Below are 24,577 nucleotides of genomic sequence, written 5' to 3' on the forward strand. Positions count from 1 at the left end.
TGTAGTGAGGTGGATGGACCTAGAGTCTGTCATACAGAGTGAAGTAAGTCAGAAAGAGAAAGACAAATACCGTATGCTAACACATATATATGGAATCTAAGAGGAAAAAATATCATGAAGAACCTAGACGGGAATAAAGACACAGACCTACTAGAGAATGGACTTGAGGATATGGGGAGGGGGAAAGGTAAGCTGTGACAAAGTGAGAGAGTGGCATGGACATAGATTACTGTGGATTTTAAAAGTCAGTAGAATTTTCTAGACTATCTATTTAAATGCCAAAGTATGTCTAGTGCTCTGATACACATTTGGTCTGTCATGTTTCCGTGCTTTCTGGCTTTCTGATATACTTGCTATTGTTGCATCACACTGACATTTCCCCAACCAGTAATTTAATTTTGACATATAAAAAATTGCTCAAGGTCAAATGGTCATTGAGGTATATGCTAATTTTCTGATATTCTGCATTTTCTGATTAAGGAAAATTATTCTGCTTGATAGTACAATATACTCTTTTACAAGCATGACTATAACAGCTGATAATAATAGCTAAAAAGGGATTCCCAGGCTAAATGTAAGCTTCTATAACTGTATTTTTGTTGGCTATAATTATCATTTACTATGGATTTCGTATAAAGAATGACAGTGAAAGGTTGAGGATAACAAGGATTTGAAGAATACATCTGCTAAAATAAGATTTCCCTTAAAAACAAAGTAATGAGAGGAGTATTTTATTCACATTTTGTGGCAAGTACAGGCACCTAACAATATTTTCAAAGTGGCAAAGAATAGTGGTAAAAATTGATAATGTCTAGAGAGATCAAAAGATTTTAAAATATCAAATTGATATCAGAGAATCCACTTGGTACTAGAATAACAACAACAAAAATAGGGTATCAATAGGAAAACAAAGAAGTATTCAGAAGTAGCTACAGCTTTTATTCAAATTTACCCATAAAGAGCAGGATAGGAATTAAACTGGACTACAAGTTAGAAGTGCCCAGGCTGAAAAACAAAAATATGATTGGAAAATATGGAAAGTCTTACATTTAGAAAGAACAATGGAAAACCCAGGTTCTTGGTGAAAAAGTCCAAAAGTTATAGGGATATAAATGCATATGATATGCTGAACCTGAGGCTTGGTTTTCTAGATAGGCTCAGGAAAGAACATTTCCAAATTGAGGAGGCAAGAAAACAGGTATGAAACATGAAATAATGCCTTAACATTTGCTAGAATTATATGGACTAACTGGTCAATAAATGCTGATGGAACTTCATATTGAGGTCTGAGCACATAAAAATTGGGCAGGATAATAATCATAACTACATAGTTTGGTTCATCTCGTAACCAGAGAAATTAGATCTAAAATTACTGATGTCATGTAAGACTAAAAAGTCAAATGAATCAATAAGTATTTTGTAAGTATAAGTTAAGTATTTTCTAACTCTTGGTATAATCTAATGCAGCTTTGGAAAGTCGTTTTTGTAGGAATCAGCTCATGTATGTAGCTGCTGTGGGGCCTGCTTTATTTAGTTGAACAGCACCATTTCAAGTTACACATTATGGTAATACATGGCATTCAGAATAAAAGGAGAAAGAATACTCAGTCTCCAAACTTGAAGCGATCTTAAAGACACAGTAGACCTCTGAACAGTGTGGGGGTTAGAGATTCCAAACCCCCGTGCAGTTGAAAATCTGCATATAACTTTTGACTCCCCCAAACTTAATTACTAATAGTCTACTGTTGACCGGAAGACTTACCTATAATATAAACAGCCAATTAACACATATTTTATATGTTATATGTATTATATACCGTATTCTTAAAGTAAGTTAGAGGAAAGAAAATATTAAGAAAATCGTAAAGAAAATACATTTACAGTACTGTACTGTATTTATCAATACCAAAGTTTAAGTTGTCTATTTACAAGATGAATCATCTGTTTGTTAGTACCCACATCAATGTTGTCTTATATGATAGAAAACACTGTAGATGTTTTACATATTACTAACACAAGGCATCAAAAGTGAAAAGATAATGTGAAACAAATTCATATTTATTTATAGGTATAACAGTTCATGCATTGATAATGAAGAAGCAGCAATATGATTGATTTATGGTTAGCCTAATAATACAATTGCTTTACAGTAGCCTAGCCTGTACACTAAGGAATGAATCATTATAAAGTTTTTATGGCATACAGTATTACAGACATATTCATAATACAGTATTAGGAACGTTGTTACAATTTTTTTAAGAACCACTTAACCATGATTATAGGCTGATATGCAGTTTCTACCATTGAGAGAGAGAGGCATACTGTAGCCTAAGGCTAAGTTAAAAATCAGTAAGGAAACTAACACATTATTAATGTTATATTAAATATCACTCACTTTATGCCTATGTAATGATAGGCTATCTACTTCAATACACATCATGCACATGATGTTCCACATGATGAATGCTTAGGCAATGATGATGTTGATGGTGACACAAAGATATCTCATACAGTTCTTGCCATACAGTTATTAGATTTTCACAGACACACATACACAACAGATAAATTTATTACCTGTATGAAATGATGATTATTTACTATTTATTAAGTGGAAGTGTATCATCACAGAGGTCTTCATTCTCATAGTCTTCATGTTGAGTAGGCTGAGGAGGAGGTAGAGGAAAGGTTGGTCTTGCTGTCTCAGGGATGGCAGAAGGGAAAGAGGTGGAGAAGGTGGAAAGGGAGGCAGGAGAGGCAGGCACATTTAGTGGTGTAATTATGGAAATACATCGTAATTTCTGTCTGACATTTTTCCATTTCTCTAAAAATGTTTCTATTTGGTACCAATCCTTCTTCCACCGTTTGCTTTAGTTTCAGTGCCTGTATCATAGAAGGGTCCATGTTGTAAAGTAAGTCAAAAGCAGTCTTGAATAATCAGAACCTTTTTGCCAGATTGTCAAAATCACTTTGTTTTTTGGCACTGCTTTTTCTTTCTTTTTTTTTTTTTTGCGGTATTCGGGCCTCTCACTGTTGCGGCCTCTCCCGTTGTGGAGCACAGGCTCCAGACGCGCAGGCTCAGCGTCCATGGCTCACGGGCCTAGCCACTCCGCGGCATGTGGGATCTTCCCAGACAGGGGCACGAACCCGTGTTCCCTGCATTGGCAGGGGGGGAAGCCCGGCACCAGGGAAGCCCGGCACTGCTTTTTCTACGAATTCTTCCTCATCATCTGGCACTGGTTCTGAAGCACTTGTCTCCATCAAGTTGTCTTCTGTTAAGTCCTCTGGTGTGGTGTCTATCAGCTCTTGAATTTCTCCAAGATCCATATCTTAAACTCTTCACTCCCTATCTTGTTTGCCATATCCACAATCTCTTTCAAAATGTCCTTGATTGGCTCTGTCACAAATTCTGTGAAGCCATGCACAACATCTGTACACAGTATTCCATAGAGTGCCATGTGTAATGAGCCTTAAAGGTCCTTATGACTCCCTGATTTAGAGGCTGTTAGAGATGTGTTTGGGGGCAAGTAGACCACTTTGATGCTTTTGGTGTTGAATTCGTGGGGTTCTGGGTGACTAGGGGCATTGTTCAATATCAAGAAGAACATTAAAAGGCAGTCCCTTACAGCCAAGGTATTTCTTAACTTCAAAGACAAAGCATCAATGGAACCAACCCAGAAAAAGGGTTCTCATTGTCCAGGCCTTCTTGTACAACCAAAAGACTTGCAGCTGGTGTTTATCTTTTCCATTCAAGTCTCAGGGATTAGCAGCTTTATAGATAAGGGCAGTTCTGATCATAAACCGGACTGCATTTGCACAAAACATTAGAGTTAGCCTATCCCTTCCTGCCTTATATCTTGGTGCTTGCTTCTCTTCCTTACTAATAAATGTCCTTTGTGGCATTTTTTTTTCAGAATAGGGCACTTTCATCTGCATTAAAAACCTGTTCAGGCAAATATCCTTTCTCCTCAATTATTTTCTTAATGGCATCTGAGAACTCATCTACTGCGTCTTGGTTAGCAGAAGCTGCTTTTCCGTTATCTTGACAGTTTTAAGTCAAATCTCTTTCTAAAATTATCAAACTATCCTTTGCTGGCATTAAATTCTCCAGCTTTAGCGCCTTCACCTTCCTTTTGCTTTAAGTTGCCATATAGTGACCTGGCTTTTCTTGAATCATGTTAAAGTCTATAGCTATGCATTTCTTATAGCAATCCTGAACCACATAAAGACTGGACTGTCCATATGACATAAAAAAGGTATTTCACAAAAAGTGCAAAGTTTTTATGCCTGCCAGTGTAGCTGCAGTGAAGTCTTCACAAGTTTCCATTAGTTTTTTTTTTTTTACAGTGGTCCTTACATTGGATTCATTTATCTTGAAATGGCAGGCAACCACAGCTGCAAACCTCAATCTATGGTATATATAAAGAATTCAACTTTTTCTTGTGTGTCATTTACAAGGCTTTTCTTTGCTTCTTGGGAGCACTTCCAGCATCACTAGCTGCACTTTGTATGGATTCCATGGTGTCATTCAAGGTTTACGATATTGTACTAAACATGATGAAAAGTACTCGAGACTCAAGACAGATGACTTTTTACTGAAATATGCAATTTGCTGGAGAGAGGAGCTGCTCACATGGAAATTATTAGTGTCACACTGCCTTTTAAGTGGATACTGGCAACACTTGAGCTCACCTCAATAGCAACAGCAGGTGGCTATGAAATTATTACAGTAGTACAGTATGTAGTACAATTAATTTATGCAGTTATGATTTAATACTACACCTTTACATTTGCTTACATTTCTTTTGACTGCAAATGGCATCATGTATGAGCTGTGTGTGCATAAGTTTTGATAAATTTTAACTTTTTATAATAGATTTGTGTATATTTTATGGTAGTAAATGATAAAATAAACTAGTATATACATATATTTTATACATTCATGATATACCTAACTTTTTCTTATTTTTTCGATATTTCTAGGCTATGTGGTTCATCTGAGAGTTTTTAAAAATCGTTGCAAATATCCAATAAATTTTCCAGTACATTTATTGAAAGAAATCCGTGTATAAGTGGACTCAAGCAGTTCAAATCCGTGTTGTTCAAGGATCAACTGCACTCTGATTTAGCCCATTGTTTAGGTAATTCAGTAGCAATCTCATCTACAATGTGATCAGTAATCTTGTATAACAACAAAACAAAACTCTGTGGGCAATAGTTTTTCATCTTGATTATTTTCTACATTGTTTAATATCCTTGGCAGCCAAGTAGTCTTTTCTTTGTTTTGTACAGTACAACTTTATTTTAAATCTCTTTCTTTTCCTCTTGTCATTTGTTAAAATGGGGGAAAAGGAGCGGAAGCAAAAACAATATTCAGGTTATTTGCAAGTTTTCTTTGAGCTCAGCTAATTCAGGATCATGGCATAGTGTGTGTGTGTGTGTGTGTGTGTGTGTGTGCGTGTGTGTGTGTGCATGCGTGTGTGTGTGTGTAAATACATAATCTATCTTCCTCATAATCGAGAATATAATATAATGTATTTTTTCTCACCAACCAGGAAAATGGTCACAAGTCATTTTCTTAATTTTTAAAAATTCCTCATTAAAATTATTCTTCTCCACTGTCCACAGCATTGATGAAATAGACACCTACTCACATGGTAAAAGCTCCAAAAGGAGAGAAACGCATGTCTATTTTGTTCACCACTCTATGCTTTAGCATTATTCTTGGCAAATAGAAGGCACTCAATAAGATATCTGTTGAATGAATAAAGGAATTTATGGCCCACTGCGTTCTGATTTTCTCTTCCACTACAGAAATTGCTATTGTTATTTATCAGTGTTGTTATTTATCTAACTTCCAAGTCTGATGAACATTTTTTTAAACGTCTTATTTTACTAGATAACACAACTTCATTTCACAATGTTGATTGCACTGTTGATTTCTCTTTGAAACTTTCTACTTCATAGCCCTCTTAAACAAACATTTTTATTGGCTCTCCTTGTACATATTTAACTGTATTTTCTCTATGCATTTCCTGGACTCCTCTTCACCATTTAAATGTAGGTATTCCCAGGATTCTGTTATGCAACATTTTTCCTGATTTCACACTCTCTCCTTGGGTTAACTAATTTACAATTTATCTTCTGTTACCTATATAATGATGACTCAAAAATCTATATGTCTAGCTCACATTTCTCTCACTTTAGCTTCACACTCCATTATTCAACTCTTGCTAGATATCTCTGTCTCATAGGCACTTAAGCATATCTAAAATTGACCTCATCATTTTTCTCTCAAAAGAGCTCTTCATTCAGTATTTTCAGTCTCATTTAGAGACACCATTTACACCCAGTTATTCAAACCAGGATTTATCTTTTATTCCTCCTCCTTCATATTTTACATTTAATCAGTCACTAGGTCCTGCTGATTTGATATAAATATTTCTTGAATCTGTTCCTCCCTTTCTACTTCTACTACCACATAGTTCAGCCTCTCACCATCTCTTGTCTGAACTATTACAGCTTCATTCATTCAGTCAGTCATTTTATTCAACAATATTTTCCTTACCTCTATTCTTATCCCTTTCAAATACATCTACTCTACAGCTACCAGGAAGCTCTGTCTGAAGCAGAAGTCTTATGATGCCACACCTCAGCTTAAAGCCCTTTAATGGTTCCCTATCATTTGCAGCATAAGATTCACTCTCTTTAACATAGTCACATAAGATCCATTATGATTAGGCCTCTTCCTTTCTCTTTTAGCCTTATATTCTACAATTATTTGCTTTATACATTGTTTTATACCAATCCAGAGCTTTGCCTCCAAATCCATATGATGCTATTTATCACTTCTGTGGATTTGCTTTGGACTTTATTCAGCCTGGAATTCCATCTTCTCTAAAACCAGAGTTTAAGACTCGGCTCAGATGTCATCCCTAGAAACCTTTTCATGGCCACCTCACTACCTCCTTGTATAATTATAGCATTCTTTGTACAGACAGATTGATTTATATTTTTTGGTTAGTGCTTCCCACTATATTGAACTTTTTGAAGGTAGTGACTCTATTTAACTTTTATTTATCTGAGCCTGTTATAATAATTCATTTGAAGTACCACCTAGTGGTACTTCTCTAGGTGGTACTTCAAAAATATTTATTGTAGTCAATTGATTTATTGTGTGTGTGTGTGTGTTTGGTTTTTTATTTAATTTTCTAAAACATTTTTATTGGAGTATAATTGCTTTACAATGTTGTGTTAGTTTCTGCTATATAACAAAGTGAATCAGCTATATGTATACGGATATCCCCATACCCAATCCCTCTTGCGCCTCCCTCCCACCCTCCCTATTCCACCCTTCTAGGTGGTCACAAAGAACCGAGCTGTTATCCCTATGCTATGTAGCTGCTTTTATCTTTGCCAAAGCTATACCTTTGGGCAGTGATTCCCTAAGGAATCAAGAGCTTTGAGTCATTGCAGGTGATCTCTGTCTTTATTTGCAAAAAAACAAAAAAAAACTGACATAGTTTTTTTTTAAATACACAATTTTTTAAATACACAATGTTTGGGCTTCCCTGGTGGCGCAGTGGTTGAGAGTCCGCCTGCCGATGCAGGGGACGCGGGTTCGTGCCCCGGTCCGGGAAGATCCCACATGCCGCGGAGCGGCTGGACCCGTGAGCCATGGCCGCTGAGCCTGCGCGTCCGGAGCCTGTGCTCCGCAACGGGAGAGGCCACAACAGTGAGAGGCCCGCGTACCGCAAAAAAAAAAATAAATAAATACACAATGTTTAAATACACAATTTTTAAATTGTGCATTTAATTTAAATACACAATTACTTAAAAGTGTTGTTGAATTTTTCAAAATTATTATTATTATATAGTTATTCAGTTAGTGACATTGAACATGACAACTACTGTCATGTGGGATTCTGGGAATATTTTCAGTATTAAAAAGGGGTCTTGGGCTTCCGTGGTGGCGCAGTGGTTGAGAGTCCGCCTGCCAATGCAGGGGACACGGGTTCGTGCCCCGGTCCGGAAAGATCCCACATGCCGCAGAGTGGCTGGGCCCATGAGCCATGGCCGCTGAGCCTGCACGTCCGGAGCCTGTGCTCCGCAACGGGAGAGGCCACAACAGTGAGAGGCTCGCGTACCACAAAAAAAAAGAAAAAAAAAAAGGTGTCTTCATACTCAGAAGCTTGGGGGACTATTATCTTGTATTGTAAATCATGGAAAGCTGGAACTTACTCTTTTTTTTTTTTACATCTTTATTAGAGTATAATTGCTTTACAATGGTGTGTTAGTTTCTGCTTTGTAACAAAGTGAATCAGTTATACATATACATATGTTCCCATATCTCTTCCCTCTTGCGTCTTTCTCCCTCCCACCCTCCCTATCCCACCCCTCTAGGTGGTCACAAAGCACCGAGCTCATCTCCCTGTGCTATGCGGCTGCTTCCCACTAGCTATCTATTGTACGTTTGGTAGTGTATATATGTCCATGCCTCTCTCTCACTTTGTCACAGCTTACCTTTCCCCCTCCCCATATCCTCAAGTCCATTCTCTAGTAGGTCTGTGTTTTTATTCCTGTCTTGCCCCGAGGTTCTTCATGACATTTTTTTTCTTAGATTCCATATATATGTGTTCGCATACGGTATTTGTCTTTCTCTTTCTGACTTACTTCACTCTGTATGACAGGCTCTAGGTCCATCCACCTCACTACAAATAACTCAGTTTCAGAACTTACTCTTTATATTAACCTCTTTTTTCGTAAAAGACCAGTTACTGGCACTAATGAATGGTAATAATTAAATATTTATTATAGCTATGCTATTTCAGTCAGTGTTAATTGAGCTCTTATTTTTTGCCAGACCTTTCACTAGGTGCTATTGAGGGAACCCAGAGATATAAAAGGTATATGGACTTCCCCTTCTGTATACACAGTGATGATTCTGCTCCAGTTATCTCATAATATTAGATATGAGTGATTTGGAGGGCTTGGACTTTTCAAGTAGTGTCCTATTTTATTTGAATGCTGTTTTCGGAAGCTTAAAAAGGAAGTTTTTCATGGTATGAACATGATTCATTCTATGTTATGACTAAAAGGAAAGAAATGTTTCACAACAAATACAAATGTTCTCATTTGTTTATGTTTGTTTTTATTTCCATTACACTAGGGGTGGATCAAAAAAGATCTTGTTGTGATTTATGTCAAAGAGTGTTCTTCCCATATTTTCCTCTAAGAGTTTTATAATGTCTGGTCCTATATTTAGGTCTTAAATCCATTTTGAGTTTTTTTTGTGTATGGTGTTAGGGAGTGTTCTAATTTCATTCTTTTACATGTGGCTGTCCACTTTTCGCAGCACCACTTATTGAAGAGACTGTCTTTTCTCCATTGTATATCCTTGCCTCCTTATGGGACCTAATGAAACTTAAAAGCTTTTGCACAGCAAAGGAAACTATAAACAAGATGAAAAGACAACCCTCAGAAAGGGAGAAAATATTTGCAAATGAATCAAAACACAAAAGATTAATCTCCAAAATCTACAAACAGCTCATGCAGCTCAATATCCAAAAAACAAACAACCCAATAAAAAAATGGGCAGAAGACCTAAATAGACATTTCTCCAAAGAAGACATACAGATGGCTAAGAGGCACATGAAAAGCTGCTCAGCATCACTAATTATTAGAGAAATGCAAATCAAAACTACAATGAGGTATCACCTCACACCAGTTAGAATGGGCATGATCAGAAAATCTACAAACAGCAAATGCTGGAGAGGGTGTGGAGGAAAGGGAACCCTCCTGCACTGTTGGTGGGAATATAAATTGATACAGCCACTATGGAGAACAGTATGGAGGTTCCTTCAAAAACTAAAACTAGAGTTACCATATGACCCAGCAATCCCACTACTGAGCATATACCCAGAGAAAGCCATAATTCAAAAAGACACATGCCCCCCACTGTTCATTGCAGCACTATTTATAATAGCCAGGTCATGGAAGCAACCTAAATGCCTATCGACAGATGAATGGATAAAGATCTGGTACATATATACAGTGGAATATTAGCCATAAAAAGGAACGAATTTCCTCTCTAGGTCCATCCACTTCTCTGCAAATGACCCTCTCTATTTTACATTTGGTAGTGGATATATGCCCATATCACTCCCTCACTTCATCCCAGCTTACCCTTCCCCCTCCCCGTGTTCTCAAGTCCATTCTCTATGTCTGTGTCTTTATTCCATGTTGATGGATTTCTCCTCTTTTTCTAAACCAGGGATTCTCAAGGTATGGCCCCTGGACTAGCAGTATCAGCATCACCTAGAAAGTTGGAAATGCTCATTCTCTGATGCCGCTTCAACCTTCCCAATCAGAAATTCTGGGGGTGGGGTCAGCAATCTGTGTTTTAAGAAACCTTCCATGTGATTCTGACTCAAGCTAAATTTGAGAACCAGTATTCTAAATAAAACAATTTCTTCCATTAGTACCATCATTCTTCTAGTCACCCAGTCTTGAAATCTTGAAGCTATCAAATCATGGAATCTTTGGATTTGGGTGAACTCTATAGAACCTTCTCATTATATAGATAAGGAAACTGAGGCACAGGAAGTTAAATAATTTGACCCAAGCCATATATCTAGTCCTCTTGGTTAACCATTCTTTCCTGATCTCCTGTATATATTCATCACCAACTGTGACTGATTCTAAAGTTATATTTGGTATCTCCCGTTCTTCTGTTTTCCCATTACTGTCATCATGCTTCCTGGCTTTTACCTCTTACCCCATCTAATTCACTTTATGTACTGTTTCTAGATTAATCTTCACAACAAACATAATTTTTAACAGCCACTTTCATACTCAGAAAATTTAGTGTCTCATTGTGGCCTAACAATTATATTTTAAATCTATCTGCTACAGTTCTTCTAATTTATATAAACCAGTCTGGTTTACTCTTTGCCTCCCATGTGCCTGCCTGTGTATTCCATTTCTTTCCCTTTGTTACTATTGTTTTTCACATTCTATTTTCACTTGTATGTTTATAATTTTCCCTTCCTGGAACATTCACTCCATCCCCATTACCTGTTTATCAGAATTCTACCTTTCTTTCAAATTAAAACCTAAGGTCCACACCTAGAAGCCTTTTCTCATCACATCCAGTCTCTTCCTTCACTGAACTCTTATATTTATTTTCTGTGCAGTTCATTGGGTACTTAATTATATATACTACTTGCATTGCTAGTTGACTTTTCAGGTGTATATAAACTTATTTTGCTAGCTAACTTGTAAATTTTTTATAGGCAAGGATAGCGCCTTATGTTTTCTTATGGTCCCTGAAGTGCTTAATGTAACAGGTGCTCAATAAGCTGGTGATTTGTAATATTGCAGAAATGATAACTTGATAAGTTTTGCTGCAATGAAAAATCCTAATTGTGTACCAGTGTATAGCTATATTTTGTACAGTTTGTATATGTATATTTTCAGTCAGTTTAATTCAAGTGACCTTTTCACCCATTTGTTCTGTGATTATATTTGTTTTCTACCTCCTTTCTGTGCACATTTCTGGAAGACAAGAAAACTTTCTGTGAAAAACATTGTTTCTATGCTAATTTTTAGTGAAAGTTGATGTGGTAATTCAAGCATAGTATTTCTGAAAAAAAATAATAGAAACTTTTAATGACAAATAATGTTGAAACTCAAATCTTTAGCCTACAGAGTTCTAGAAAAACATAGCCCTATTTTTAGAGTACTGGTATTTTTATTCTCTTAAGAATTTAGCTTTGTGTTTACTCATGTTTCTGGTGAAATGGAATAGCAGATTGTAACAAAGAAGGCAACAAATATTATGTGTCATATGTTGTTCACTTCTTATTTGATAGAAATAGGTTTTTATGCCTCTATATATTAAATTGAATAACAACCATTTTCTGAAATGTTCACACTGTTGGGCTAGAGAAGAAATTTCAATGTTGATTTTTTGGAGGGTGGTATATGATAGATCTCTAAGACAGTTTGGTATTTTGCTACTTGTAATGATTAAAGTTTATGGCCTAATTGCTTATTCCACTGGACTTTAATTTTCCTCTCTTGAAAAATTTATCTTTTTGTTGAACATACCACTCTTCTTTGTGTATTTTAGTAACTTTTCATCCTCTCCTTCCAATTACTCCTGTCTTGCCCATCTTTAACTCAAACATTATTTTCAGACTTAATAGAATGTGCATTAGGTAAATGTGTCTTTAAAAACCTATTTTGAAATTGGCTATTATCATTGTAGTCAGGCCTCAGTTTTTTATGTGTTGATTATTTTGTGGATAAACTCCTTTCTTGATTTTAGCTTTCTCCATCTGTCATCATGTTATCATGTAGATTTCCTTTGCTGGGTAGCCAATGTATGCATATTCAAGGAATATAATTTAATTTTATTATTTCACCTAATCAGAAATTTCCTTAAAAAGATAAATCTGCTATCAAAAATCAGTAATATAAAGTCAAACATAGTAGTTATTAGGATTATCCATTGTTTTTAATTATCTGTTTCTTTTTACTCTCACACTAGCACTCATAATCAATAGTAAAGAATTAACTTCCTATATCATGACACATATTTAATCATAGTGGGAAATTCAAGACAAGTTAAGAATATAGTGAGCAACTGAGTTTAGGAGAAGGCACCATCAGTAGGGCTGAAGACTATCATAGGGGCTGCTGGGGCCATTCTGCTTATTTTCCCATTTTTTCCAAGGGTCAAGACTAGGTGTTAGCAAGGATTTTAAGAAGAATATAATAGATTTACAAAGGTACTGAATAAATTAACCATTGTGTGTCCATCATAACTAAGAAATTGTTTCTTGTCAATAATTCAGTTTGTTCCACTATCTATTTTAGTAGAGAGCCTGACTCTCTCTGCAATCTTATCACTCATGTCTCTAAATAGCATAAAATGTTTTCCTCTTTAGCTGCTTCTTTTTCAAGCACAAATATTTACATTTATGTCAAATTCTGAAAATTAGTCTTAATACCTTCATTACAATCCATACCAGCTGTTTGACTTTAAACAAGTCATTTAATCTTTCTGAAACTCATTTTTTTCTGATGTTAATTGAAAGGATTACCTACTTTTGTACATATATACATGCCTGCTTTACACCCGCACATATACCCGCACACACACTCACACACACACACACACACACACACACACACACACACACACACAGCTAACTAACACAGTATTTAAGGTACTGTTCTAAGTACTTTATATGTAGCGCATATAATCTTCAAAATAACCCATGAAGTGCAGATTATTCTCATTTTACAGATATTGAAACTTATTCAGAGGGACGCAAAATAAGTATCTTAAGGCAAAGCAGCTATAAGTGCTAGAATCTGGAAGTAAATCCAGTTAGACTTCAGAACCTCACACCCACTTTTACTACTGTGTTATACTACCTCTTCAAAGCATTTTTAACTTTCCATTTGCCATGAATTTCTCCCTCCCTCCCCCTCCCCTCTTCCTTCCCCACTCCTCGTTCCTTATTTTTTTCTACTCCCCTCTCCTCCTCAGGTCTTGCTTTTGTCTTGTATCTGTAATGTTATCCCCTTTCCTCTTCTTTGGTTTTGATTTCTCACTCCATACAACACTGGTTCAAAATTCTCATTTTCTAGGACATATTCCTTGGTAAACACCACCTTATTCTAAACACTCCTTCATGGATATTTATATAATGTTTTAGTACTTTATTACTTGGCTCATTTTTGTTGTTGTTGTTTTTAATTGGATTTACATCATAGCCAGGTATATTTTTGCCTCATCTACAATTCATGTACTTTGTTTTCAAAAATGTGAAAAAAAATTTAGTAGAATTATAATTTAACTTCATGGGGGAACTCACTAAAGAAACACATGGGGAAATATTTTCTAATATAATCACCCAGTAATTCATCTATTTTGTAAATATTTTGTTTGCTTAAGGAAGAGCCAAACTATATATTTGTTTGCACCATATTTTGTGCAAACAGATATATAAACAGCATTTGACATTAATCTATGGAAATTTCTTAGAATGTACTATAGGTTGTGCTTTTAGTTGGATTTTATATGTTTCATCTTTTTTTAAGATGGAAGTATAGTTGATTTCTGTTTCATATCTTTTTTAAGGGCAAGAAATGGTCTATTTTTCTCACAAATCATTGGGCCTAGAAAATGGTATGAGCACATAGAGTAGTGGTTCTCACTCTTTGCTGCACACTAGAATCATCTCAGAGCCTTTAGCACTCTCAGTGGCCAGGCCAATTCCATCAGAATCTTTTCTAGGGGACCCAAGCATCAGTATATTTTAAAGCTCTGCAGGTGCTTGTTGCAGCAGGTGCTCAGTGAAAGCTGCTAACAAAGATAACTTAGATAAAAGGAATAGGTAATTATAATGAAAAGTATTGGTATTTTTGCTCCCACGTACCTACGTTAAATCCCTGGTAGCTCATTAACTAACTTATTTTAGTCAAGTTACTCTTCTGAGTCTTGGTTTATGCACTGTAAAATGGAAATAGTAGTAGTATGTATCTCATGGGGTTGCTGTGAGATAAATGGGACAATATATGTAAAACACTGAGAATCGTGCCCTTGAATAATAATTGCTAAATACTAGCTTCCTCTTAATTCATAGATGTTTACTTCCTGTTAAAAATGAGGTTGGTCATTAATCAGTAGAGAAAGGCAAATCAAAAGTACAATGAGATGTCATCTCACACCGGTCAGAATGGCCATCAAAAAAAAATCTACAAACAATAAATGCTGGAGAGGGTGTGGAGAAGAGGGAACCCTCTTGCACTGTTGGTGGGAATGTAAATTGATACAGCCACTATGGAGAACAGTATGCAGGTTCCTTAAAAAACTAAAAATAGAACTACCATATGGCCCAGCAATCCCACTACTGGGCATATACCCTGAGAAAACCGTAATTCAAAAAGAGTCACGTACCAAAATGTTCATTGCAGCTCTATTTACAATAGCCAGGACATGGAAGCAACCTATGTGTCCATCAACAGATGAATGGATAAAGAAGATGTGGCACATATATGCAATGGAATATTACTCAGCCATAAAAAGAAATGAAGTTGAGTTGTTTGTAGTGAGGTGGATGGACCTAGAATCTGTCATACAGAGTGAAGTAAGTCAGAAAGAGAAAAACAAATACCGTATGCTAACACATATATATGGAATCTAAAAAAAAAATGGTCATGAAGAACCTAGGGGCAAGATGGGAATAAAGACACAGACCTACTAGAGAATGGACTTGAGGATACGGGGACAGTGAAGGGTAAGCTGGGACAAAGTGAGAGAGTGGCATGGACATATATACACTACCAAACGTAAGATAGCTTGCTAGTGGGAAGCAGCCGCATAGCACAGGGAGATCAGCTCGGTGCTTTGTGACCACCTAGAGGGGTGGAATAGGGAGGGTGGGAGGGAGGGAGACACAAGAGGGAAGAGATATGGGCACATATGTATATGTATAACTGATTCACTTTGTTTTAAAGCAGAAACTAACACACCATTGTAAAGCAATTATACTCCAATAAAGATGTTAAAAAAAAAGTAAAAAAAAAATGAGGTTGGTACTGTCACAATGCTGCCATCAGTATCATCATTTTGATGTGTTACAAAATAGAAGCTGGGTATAATCTAAGGATAGGATGCCCCCTTAGGTCATGGTTGGATAATAGCTGTCTGAGTATCATTGAATTACCATGCTATAACTGTTTGGTTGATAAAAGATTTTCTTTAACACATTTGCCAATATACAATCTTTTACACACAGGCTAAATTCATTGCTGTTTCTAAAATAAAAAAAAATATTTGATGAAATCCAAGGCAAATCTCTTTTTTTAATACTTTATAAAAATAGTTCATGATATTTGTGTGTTTTCAGTGTTTGGGTGCACAATATCTTATTATCTTGGTGTCTTCATTTTAGGCTATAGACTTTGTAGAGCCCTGCAAAAAAAAAAAAAAAACAACAAACTGGAAAAACTCTACATATAATAATTGTTTAGTGAGAACTTAAATTCTTTCCTCACAGTTATTAAGATAACTGCAAACATTTCTTTTTTAAAAAATCCAGGCTGTTTCTTTGAGGGAAGAACACTTCAAGCTGGTTAACTATCCTGTACTTCTTCTGTTTATAAAAGTGGTATCTACTGTGTTCTTGTCTTATATAACTGAATCATAATCAGCTTATGTCACAGCAAGGACCAACATGTGAGCTACAAAGTCAGAGTGAGCAACACAATGACACACCTGTCAAACATATTGATCTCTATTTGTTCTCATATCAAATCAGCTAGTGCTGCAAATTTTCAGTGGGAGATATTTTCTAGCAAATGGATCTGATTTTTGGTTTTCTTTTCCTTCTCTGATAGTGACATGGCAATGACCATACATCACTTAAGCAAATGAGGAAAATACATATTTTGGTCCCAGCCAAATGTATTGTAAGTGCAAATTTGAAACCTGAGGACTGGTTGACTATATTTAATTAGTATGCAGTAAATCCCATAAGTTAGAATGCTGGGCAGTGAGTTATTCTGGTTAATGAAATACTGTGGTTAACTTTAAGTTACCACACATACCACTTATGGCTTATTATTTCTCAGAGAAATCAGTTATAGTAACATATTTATCACAATAACTGTTTTAAACTTAATGGTGTGTAATTCAGAAGACATTTGAGAATTTAATAGGATCTCAGGATCGTAATTAATGTTAACTGATATATATGATACCATAGATGTATAAGGTATAGCTGAAGCTATACTAACCCTATGACAGATGGTTACTTTTCTCAATAAGTCCCTGATATCAAATTCCCTTTCTGTCATTAACCTTTCGTAAAAAAGAATGTACGAAACATAATAATTCCAGTTGTTTTTAAAGATCTCAATGAACAGGGCTATACAGAATTTATTGTCTTTTCCTAAATACCTTCTAATATTCATCTTATTTTACTCACAACATTACGTTACCCTTTCTTTGCGGGATTTTTTCTCACTTTATTCTCTGAATTTCTATCTTCTTTATTTCTATTTTGGTTCACTCTTTTTTTAAAAAAAAAATGACATTATTGGATGCTGGAGATGTTGACCTAAAACAAATGGACTGTAAGATATTTCTCCAATAAAGATGGGCTTATTTGGGGTCAGCAGAGAATTGCAGTTTGGGGTCTGCAACAATGGTAAGCCATGTGCAAGTTCCCTCATGGCAAGGGAAGGAGAACACTTTTATAGAGAGGAAAAGGAAAAGGGAGGGCTATAGTAAACAAAGAGTCCATGGCTTTTCATCGACCTAGTTCGTTCTAGGAAAGAAAGGGAGCCTTCTTCCTCCTGGGCTCTGCTGTTGTCACAGGCATGAGAGGTTTCCCTTCTGGTCTCCCAATTCAATTTAACTGAGGTTTCTGTTTATTCATTTTTTACATTTCCTCCTTTTGATAAAGATCTTTCTTGGAAAACATCACTGATCAAGAGTCAGGTTTTCTAGTTTCAGCAGCTTTTTGTCCTTCAATGTCTGGAAGGACCTTTCCTGGATGTAGTGTCTCATGTAGAAGGCAAAGTACACAGATTGGAAACCTAGTAAGGTCACATAGTAACAAGGAGGAGTAGGAGGGAGAACTCTCAGGTACTTTTAATCTAAAGTCCATATGTTAGTAAGATCATAGACACTGGAGGTCATCTGAAGTGTTACGCCATCATCAAAGGTTTGATGACAAACTTCCAACAGGTCTAGATATCTTGGGAAAGCTGTCTAATCAGATGCCATCTGCTTCAATACTGGGAAATCTTTACTTTCAGGTCACAGATGATATGCAGGTCCAGTCAGGGTTCAGTGCTTTCCTTATGGTGTCACATGAATCCCAGAGTCTCTTCTTTGGAGTTTGGTGGCACAAGGCTTGGTTAGTAGTACTTGATAGGGCCTTTCCTGGGATGTTGAAGAGAGTTCTTCTGGAGGTGTCTTTTCCAATAGACAGAATCTCTAAGTTGCAAGGTATGATGCTTAAGGTCTTCATCTCCCACACTGTGAAGAGATTGCTCTACCCAATTGTGGTTGTTTTTAATAGAAGCTATTAGGCCTTTGCAATATTGGAGTATCTCTCCTTTAACCAGCTGTGGGTCAAAAGAAGGAGGAGTCAAGTGCATTGGGCATCCTGTGACTATTTCAAAGGGTGAGATTATATTAGTTCCAAAAGAGGTGAATCTGAGATTTTTAGAAGGACATACAGCACTGCTTTTGGCAAAAGTATTTGGAGGGCCTCTACAAATTTTGTCATTTGAGTCTAATAATGCCATAATTAAGGGAGTTAAACATAGTTAAAGTGTTGTAAAGCCATAAAAACAGTAAGACTTTTCAAAGTACCTGGCTAGTAAAATGGGTTCTTCCATCACAATGAAGTTTGAGAGGAGTTTTCCAGGTAGGGATGATCTTTTCCAAAAGGACTTTAACCACAGTAGTGGCATAGCCTGTCTGCAAGGAAAGGCTTCAGACTAGTGTAAAAACATACAGACCATATCTAAGACATATTTATATCCATTATATGGAGGAAGTTGTATGAAATCCATTTGCCAGAGCCTGAATGGTCCATTAGGCAGTTTAAAATATCCAGGAGTAGTATGAACAGGCTTCCCTGGATTGTACTTGGGACAAGTGGAACAAGTGAGGTAGGCCCTGTGCTATACAGTAGGTCCTCATTGATTATCTATTTTATATATAGTAATGTGTATATGTTCATCACAAACTCCTAATTTATCCCTCCCTCCCACCTTTCCCCTTTGGTAACCGTAAGTTTGTTTTTGAAGTCTGTGAGTCTGTTTCTGTTTTGTAAATAAGTTAATTTGTATCATTTTTCTAGATTCCACATATAAATGATATCATATGATATTTGGCTTTCTCTGTCTGACTTCACTTAGTATGATAATCTCTAGGTCCATCCATGTTGCTGAAAATGGCATTATTTCATTCTTTTTTATGGCTCAGTAATATTACATTTTATATATATATATATATATATATATATATATCTCACAACTTCTTAAGCCAATCTCCTGTTGATGGGCACTTGGGTTCTTTACATGTCTTGGCTATTATTTTATCAAATCAAAAATTCTCTTTATTAATTTCTTTTTTTTAACGGAGGATAGTCAGAAAGTACCCATCATGTACAAAGTTTGGTATGAGGAAGCATTCAAGTGGCAGTCATTATTCTTACTGCTTCAAGAAGTGTTTTGTTCTTGTGGTGGTTTTGTGTGTGTGTGTGTGTGTGTGTGTGTGTGTATGTGTATGTGCTTTGATGAAAAACATGAGGAAATTTGTTTACATTTTAATTGCAATACTGTGCAGAAATAATCCAAAAATACTGGAATTTCATTATTTTTAGAATTCTAATCTTTTTAGATTATTAACAATGAATCCTGTATTGTAGAGAAGCTAAATGATAGTTTCTGCTAGAAGTAAAGGTTTCAATTTCTGCTGGATGGTATAATAGACAGAAACCCAGAAATGTCTAGATCCTGCTTTGCCAATTGCCCCTTCTCTTTTTTTTTTTTTTTGCGGTATGCAGGCCTCTCACTGTTGTGGCCTCTCCCGTTGCAGAGCACAGGCTCTGGACGCGCAGGCTCGGCGGCCATGGCTCACGGGCCTAGCCACTCCACAGCATGTGGGATCTTCCCGGACTGGGGCACAAACCCGTGTCCCCTGCATCGGCAGGCGGACTCTCAACCACTGCGCCACCAGGGAAGCCCTCCCCTTCTCCTCATAGAGTTTCTCTGCAACCAACAACAAAGCAGAATGAGAAAGTTTCTCTTTGTTATTAGCTGGTCTAGCACCTGATACCCTACTGTAGGGCTATGCTGCATTCTGTGCTACAGCATGTGGTTTAGGATTAAGATTTTAGGACCAGTGGGAATAGTGACTCCTCTTTACCCTTGGAATTAAAATATTTGGATTAGCGATCTCAAATGGAAATATTTGAACCAGCACCCCATTTCTAGGTCTGGGCAGAAGCAAAAAAAATAGAAAAATAAAATAGATGATAGAGTGTGTGAAACAGATCACGTTTTAACTAAATTGAGGTAGTATAGGGGAAATAGAAAAGAAGAGAGAAAAAATCTGCTCATCCTCTCTTAGGGAAGGTGACCTAATCTAGATTTGAGGCAGGAAACTGGAGATAGAGATCCCACATTCAGGGATTCTGCATTGCATTAACATTAGAGGGCGCAATTCACATCCTAATCTATGAGAATGGTGTCCTTTAGAGTTAAGCAATATGTGGGCATTTGCAAAACTGATCTTTTTCAAATTTATTGACCATTCACCCATTAGTACCTAGCACAATCTGGGGCCTACACTCTGAACATTCTGAGTAAGAGGGTGACCCAAACCAGGCTTAGCATGGGAAAAGGGAATTGGAGTCTTCTCCTCCTACAATTCCTAACCTAAGAAATTTGTATATGCAAATGTCAATGTACAGTACAGTAAAAGAGGATAATCCACCAGGAACTATGAAACTAGAAATCAAAATAGTAAAAACATGATAGCTCTGAATCTGAAGGTAAATGTTTTAGATGTTGTAAATGTATGATTCATTGTGTACCTGTATGCAGAGGTAAATATAAAGGGATTACAATCGTCAGATTTTTTATTAACTTACCAGCATGGTATTTTTGAATGTTGGAATGTTACTTTAAGTTCCAAACACATTTCCCCCTAAACTTCAGTGAAGTATAGAATATCCAGCCCCATTTTCAGCATTTAACTTAAGCTAATATTAGGAAAAATGCCATTTCCAGAAATTTTCTGGAAAACACTTTACAGGATCCAATGAAGATGGCTATTTAATATAATCCAAATTGTTCTCTGTTATAGTCACACTTCCATTTTTTTCCATCCCCTAATTTACCTCTTTAACAAAATCTATTATATGTTTTTATTATATTTACTATAATTACTATTATTATATGCTTTACTATCAAAGATGAATAAGCTAAGACTCCTGCCATTAAGGAGTACTGGGTATATTTCACTCTTTTCCAATCAAAAGATGTTTATAATTCATATTAAATGCAAATAACTGGAACACATGCTTTGAGGGTATGAATCCTCCACTGGACCATGAGGTACTTGAGGGCAGGGACTGGTCCTTATACATTCTCAAATTTACAGTGTCTGGACTATAGTAAATTTATGCTTTCAATCAGCATATATTTCTTGAGCCTCTACTATGTTCAGGTCAGTATTTTATTTGCTTGGGATACAGCAGTGAACAAAAAGTTTGCCCTTATTTTAACAGTATGGTGGTAGGTAATAAATTAGGTGAATGAAAAATATAGAATATTAGAAAGTAATACATGCTAAGAAGGAAATGGAAGGGAAAGGGAAAAAGGATGAGAGGTATGTGGAGTCAGGACAATTAAAATTTACAAAGGATAGCTAGGGAAGGTCTTACTGAGAAGGTGACTTTCAAGTTAAAACCTGAAGGAAGTAGGGGAGCAACCATGTGGATATATGGTTAAAGCACATTCCAGACCAGAGAACATTCTGATGTGTTATTGTGCCAGGCATGTTCACAGAAGAGCAAGAAAGCCAGTGTAACTAGAGTGTATATAAAAAGGAAGAGTAGTTGATGAGATCAGAGAAGTAATGGGGGGCCAAATCATATAGGTCCTTGTAGGTCATAGTCAATACTCTGCTTTTTATGGCGTGAAGCAGGAAACCACTAGAGGGTTTTGAGCAGAGAAGTGCATAAACAGACTTCCATTTTTTAAGGATTACTCTGGTTTCTGTATTTTTAAAAATTTGCAAGAATATTAAGGGTAGAAGGAGGGAGATAAGTTAGGAGGCTATTTTGATAATCCAGGTAAAAGATAATGATAGTTTGGGCTTCCCTGGTGGCGCAGTGGTTGGGAGTCCTCCTGCCGATGCGGGTGATGCGGGTTCGTGCCCCGGTCTGGGAGGATCCCACATGCCGGGGAGCGTCTGGGCCCCTGAGCCATGGCCGCTGGGCCTGCGCGTCCGGAGCCTGTGCTCCGCGGCGGGAGGGGCCGCAGCGGTGAGAGGCCCATGTACCGCAAAAAAAAAAATAATAATAATGATAGCTTGGACCAAAGTGGGAATGCAGAAGTGGTTTGACATCTGGTTTTATTTTGAAGGTACAGCTCACAGCACTTGTTGATAAATGTAGGTGTGAGTGAAAGAGATGAGCCCATAATAGCACAGCTGAGATGTAGGCAACTTGCATGAGGATATGTTTTGAGGTCTTGAACTCTATCATAAACTCAACTTTGAAATTGTTAAATATGAGAAGCATATTCAACATCAAAGTAATTATGCCAAGGAGGCAGTTAGATATACAAGTCTGCAGTTCAGGGTAGAGGTTGAGCCTGGAGATTTATACTGAGGAGCAGTCAGCATATAGATGGTATTTAAAGCCATGAAACTGATACAGTTTCTCAAGGAGTAAAAGTAGCTTTAAAAAAATCCTATCCCACCCCTCTAGGTGTTCACAAAGCACCGAGCTGATCTCCCTGTGCTATGTAGCTGCTTCCCAATAGCTATCTATTTTACATTTGGTAGTGTATATATGTCAATGCCATTCTTTCACTTCGTCCCAGCTTAGCCTTCCCCCTCCCCGTGTCCTCAGGTCCATTCTCTACGTCTGCATCTTTATTCCTGTCCTGCCCATAGGTTCTTCAGAACTTTTTTTTTTTTAAGATTCCATATATATGTGTTAGCATGCGATATTTGTTTTTCTCTTTCTGACTTACTTCACTCTGTATGACAGACTCTAGGTCCATCCACCGCACTACAAATAACTCAGCTTCATTTATTTTTATGGCTAATATTCCATTGTATATATGTGCCATATCTTCTTTATCCATTCATCTGTCGATGGACAGTTAGGTTGCTTTCATGTCCTGGCTAGTGTAAATAGTGCTGCAATGAACATTGTGGTACATGACTCTTTGAATTATGGTTTTCTCAAGGTATATGCCCAGTAGTGGGATTGCTGGGTCATATGGTATTACTATTTTTAGTTTTTTAAGGAACCTGCATACTGTTCTCCATAGTGGCTTTATCAATTTATATTCCCACTGACAGTGTAAGAGGATTCCCTTTCTCCACACCCTCTCCAGCATTTACTGTTTGTAGATTTTTTTGATGATGTCCATTCTGATTGGTGTGAGGTGATACCTTATTGTAGTTTTGATTTGCATTTCTCTAATAATTAGTGATGTTGAGCATCTTTCCATGTGTTTGTTGGCCATGTGTATGTCTTCTTTGGAGAAATGTCTATTTAGATCTTCCACCCATTTTTTGATTGGATTGTTTGTTTTGTTGACATTGAGCTGCATGAGCTGTTTATAGATTTTGGAGATTAATTCTTTGTCAGTTGCTTCATTTGGAAGTATTTTCGCTAATTCAGAGGGGTGTCTTTTCATCTTGTTTAGGTTTCCTTTCCTGTGCAAACAGTTTTGAGTTTAATTAGGTCCCATTTGTTTATTTTTGTTTTTATTTTCATTACTCTTGGAGGTGGGTCAAAAAAGATCTTGCTGCAGTTTATGTCAAAGAGTTATCTGTCTATGTGTTATAGTATCTGGACTTACATTTATATCTTTAAATCACTTTGAGTTTATTTTTGTATATGGTGTTAGGGAGTGTTCTAATTTCATTCCTTTGCATGCAGCTGTCCATTTTCCCCAGCACCACTTATTGAAGTGTCTGTCTTTCCTCCATTGTATATTCTGGCCTCCTTTGTCATAGATTAGTTGACCATAGGTTTATCTTTGGGCTTTCAATCCTGATCCATTGACCTATATGTCTGTTTTTGTGCTGGTACCACAGTGTCTTGATGACTGTAGCTTTGTAGTATAGTCTGAAGTCAGGGAGCCTGATACCTCTAGCTCCATTTTTCTTTCTTAAGCTTGCTTTGGCTATTCAGGGTCTTTTGTGTTTCTGTACAAATTGTAAAACCTTTGTTCTAATTCTGTGAAAAATGCCATTGGTTATTTAATAGGGATTGTATTGAATCTGTAGATCGCTTTGGGTAGTAAAGTCATTTTCACAGTGTTGATTCTTCCAGTCCAAGAACATGGTATATCTGTCCCTCTGTCTGTGTCATCTTTGATTTCTTTCATCAGTATCTTATAGTTTTCCATGTACAGGCATTTTGCCCCCTTAATCAGATTTATTCCTAGGTATTTTATTCTTTTTGTTGCAATAGTACATGGGATTGTTTCCTCAATTTCTCTTTCTGACCTTTCATTGTTAGTGTATAGGAATGCAGAAAATTTCAGTATATTAATTTTATATCCTGCAACTTTACCAAATTCATTGATTAGCTCCAGTAGTTTTCTGGTGGCATCGTTAGGATTTTCTATGTATAATATCATGTCATCTGCAAAAGTGACAGTTTTACTTCATCTTTTCCAATTTGGATTCCTTATATTACTTTTTCTTCTTTGATAACCATGGCTAGGACTTTCTAAACTAGGTTGAATAATAATGAATAGTGGTGAGAGCGGACACCCTTGTCTTGTC

At 36.6% G+C, this 24,577-nt stretch overlaps 1 pseudogene; it reads right to left on the reverse strand.

The window, feature by feature from the left end:
• The window catches only part of LOC136142159 (charged multivesicular body protein 1B2-like), a 61,804-nt pseudogene extending 58,480 nt beyond the window's left edge, over positions 1-3,324 (reverse strand).
• Positions 3,325-24,577: the final 21,253 nt, after the last annotated feature.

The sequence above is a fragment of the Phocoena phocoena genome, chromosome X (genome assembly GCF_963924675.1).
Source record: "Phocoena phocoena chromosome X, mPhoPho1.1, whole genome shotgun sequence".
Lineage (NCBI taxonomy): Eukaryota > Metazoa > Chordata > Mammalia > Artiodactyla > Phocoenidae > Phocoena > Phocoena phocoena.